We start from the raw sequence: 3,873 nt of genomic DNA, 5'->3' as shown, positions 1-3,873 counted from the left end.
CTTGAGTACCAAAGATCGTGGTGTGCATTAAAGTCAAAAACTAGCATACGGTTTTCACCTCTGAGGAGCGCACCTATATCAGGGTGATCTCCTGCCGGGAAGCTAGTGACAGGGGGTATATAAACGTTAAATATTTCGAGCTCGACATCGCCTGACCGGATAGAAATGCCCTGACATTCTAGGGTGGTATCCCTGCGGTCGATGTCTGCTTCGATAAGACGATACTGCATGGTGTGGTTCGTGATGAACGCTAAGCCTTCACCATTATCTCGCTCGCGATCTCGACGGTGCACGTTGTATCCGGCGCTATTCAACAATGTTGAGTTGCTGTGCAACTTCGTCTCTTGGACCACAGCTATCAATATAACATGACATCCCATGAAGACGGTTATCTCCTCGATCTTGCTCTGAAGTCCATTACAGTTGAATTGAAGGAGGTTCATGTGGTTCGGGAGACGTGTTGTTATGCGGAGTGTGATGGATGTGTTCGGTTTTAGAAAAGTAGGCTCTGTGCGCTTCTGTGGAGGGTGCCGCCCTGTGGTGTAGGAAGTGGCGTCGCAATTGGGGTGATATCCTGCCGGGGGTATATAAACGTTAAATATTTCGAGCTCAACATCGCCTGGCCGGATAGCAATGCCCTGACATTCTAGGATGGTATCCCTTGGGCCGATGCCTGCTTCGATAAGACGATACTGTACGGTGTGGTGCGTGATGAACGCTAGGCCACCATCATTATTTCCCTCGCGATCTCGACGGTGCACATTGTATCCGGCGCAATTCAACGGTTAACTCCTCGATCTTAATCTGAAGTCCATTACAGTTAAATTGTAGCACCTTTGTGTGCCTTGGGAGACCAATTAGTATGTGGGGTGTGAGTGAGTTGTGTTTTCTGCCGGCCCCTGCTGTATGTGCTTCACACGATGGTGCTGTCTTGTGGTGGTCATACGAGGCGTCGCGGGGGAAATTTGCGACTGGGCAGCGCAACAGGGGTCCACGTAGTCACTCGTCCAATCACGTGTGTTGCGGAGTCCGGAACATGCCCTAAAGTGGCACCAGCCAAGACAGGAGTTGCACTTGACTGATGTCGCGTTACGGTATATTCTGTACTGACAAACCGAGCAGATTGTCGGAGGGACTAGGAGTTGCCGGCGGCGGTGTGTGGGTGGAGGTTCTGCAGCGTTCGTATATATGTATATTGTTGTGTCATGTTGGGGTGTCGTAGTGTTGTGCTGCTCGGGCGAGTGGCGGTTTGCTGCGGAGGCGGTCCAATTCGCACAGAATGGGGCCACGAACGAACGTGGTTCACTGCCGGTGCGTACTTAGGCCCTAGTAGGTGTGGATATGACACCACCCGTCAAAAGCGTTGCACCTGACCGAGGTGGAGTTTACATGCAATCGTCTCTGGTATACTCAGCAAGTGTATATTTCTGGCCCTGGGTTTGACTCTATGCCAGCCCTGAGCAGAAGGATATAGAGCAGATGTAGCCCCATTATCGCACAACGTTTAATGGATTTCGCCGACCTAAATAGAGTTAGATCGCCGAAAAAACAGCCTTTGGTCGGGCAAAACCCGAGTCATTCTGGTACGTATGTCGCTGTTGTCGGCTGTTGTGGGAACGTGGTTCCACTGCTCGCATATGTCGGTTTTGTGAAGAGTGCTTTCTGCTTTCGACGTTAAGATTTCCTTGCATGTGTATCTTGGCTGCAACAAGATAGGGGTCCGAATCGATGTTTGGGCCTCGGTGTATACGCATGGCTTGCCTTGCCCCCTCCAACGCATTTCTTGGATGGCGCTGATGACCCGAGGACATCAACCAGCCGGGCAGGGGAATCTTCCCCATTAAAGGTCCGGACATTCCAGGTAGATGCCGTCAAATTGTAGTTCTTTAAACGTTTACCAAGGCCGACATCAAAAGGGGGGTCTCATCTGAGCCTTTGTGTATGTTTTTCATTGGAAGTGATTTTTATGTGGCGGGTTCTGAACCCAACACTCAACCCATTGCTGGGAGGGGTGGGTTCCTAACCGAATAGACGTTTATATAGCGAGCCGCTTGTTCCAAGACAGACACCCGCAACTCGCACATGGGTTGCTCACGTTGCACAGTGCGGCCGAATTCCAAAAGTGCGGCCAAAATTCGATAAAATAAAGTTTCTAGATATGCCTTTTTTGACATTGGCTAAAGGGATTACCTAAGAAGCGAAAACTGTTCACAGTAATGACCTGTACCCTAAGTCCTCTCTTTATATTCATTTGTAGTGGGTCCTTCTCCCAAGCACCACATTATTGTAATAAAAAGCGAAAAATTATTAACGTATAAAATAGTTAGATAGATAGGAAATCAAACAAAACCAAATGGGTTATACGTCTGAAAGTTAATAAAATACGCTAAAAAAATTGTGAAAACAAATACTGTAACAGAAATTTTTAAGAAATAAAAATGTAAAGGTATTTTTTCGTTTATTTTCAAATAAAAATTTTAGTTGTTAAATGCAACAGTAACAACACGCTGTCGGATGCTGCCTTTAAACCTATTGGATTTTACATAGAAAAGTATTAGCTACAGAAGGAAATAAAACTCAGATGCTCATTTCTGCTCCTTATATATATATATATATATATATATTTTAACACGCATATACATATTAGCGTCACCAGTATATAAAAATTTAGAGCTTTTTAATTAGATTTCACAGAAAGATTTTGCGTATGCAGTTTTGTGACCCATTTGATTAAAGTATAATAAAGTGCAAGTTTAAAGAAGCTGCGACTTACGGTTGATTTTTGGAAATTTTTTTAGTTGAAGGTGTTGCTCATTTTCTTCATATCATCGAACATACTTCGTATGGAAGAAAATAACTGGCGCTGTCAACAAAAAAAATCTCAAAAATCAACGGTAAGGTCTAGCTACTTCAAACTTGCACTTTGTGACACCAAAATTGAGTCAGCTATAAAACTGCATACTCAAAACCTTTCTAAGATTTTTAAATTCTGACAGCGGATTCGTAATTAGCGACCTCGAAAACACCTTAGTACGAAATTTCGAATAACTTCTTTAAACCTTCGAGTTTTGGCCGCACTTTTGAATTTCGGCCGCACTGCGCGTTGCCCAAGTGCGCGAACGAACACGCAAGAGTCGGAATTGAGTATAGCCAGTGTTGCCGTTTTAGCCCATTGGTGGCTAGATTTAGCTACCCCATTCTTTTTTTGGCCACATAAATTTAAAATTACCTATACTTCGCATGATGGTTGTATGTATATGCTTAATTTGATCTCATTTTTTTTTCATTTATGTATTGTGTGTTCCTTACGTTTTTATACATACAATCTGTAAAAGTGTTAAGGCTGTTAACTTATCTATTAACGATTTAACTATAGTTTAAAATAGATAAGTTTACGGCCCTTAATATGCTTAATTTGTTAAATGGCCCATCAAGTCGATTGACTGTGTATGTTCTTGTGGTGTGATTGTACCGGCTGCTGGTGTCCTGAGTGGGGAAATTAGCTGAATTTTCTAAGTTAAAATTATTTTGGCGGAAATTTCATGCATTATATGAGTCAACGCCGTGTTTGTGGAAGATCAAGTTCACGATATTGCAGTTGTGAATTAAAAAAAAGAACAATGTTTAACAAAATGGTAGAAAAATTATGAAATTTCGGCTCTAATCATTACGGTCTTTCCTCGACCCCATTTGTAAAGAAATAAATATTGTACCAGCATGCTAGTACGTTATATGCTTCATGCCTGATGGTACAATCACTTGATGGAGCCAGCAAGCTGGTGTCGTATATTTCCCCTTTTATAAAAATAAAGGTTTTTGGTTGGATAAAATATTTGCTTTTTTCCACAGTTCATTGTTTTTCTATACCATTAC

The sequence above is a fragment of the Rhagoletis pomonella genome, unplaced genomic scaffold, assembly GCF_013731165.1.
Source record: "Rhagoletis pomonella isolate Grant_MI unplaced genomic scaffold, Rhpom_1.0 Rhpom_scaffold_00005, whole genome shotgun sequence".
NCBI lineage: Eukaryota > Metazoa > Arthropoda > Insecta > Diptera > Tephritidae > Rhagoletis > Rhagoletis pomonella.
Note: the sequence above shows the minus strand (reverse complement) of the source record.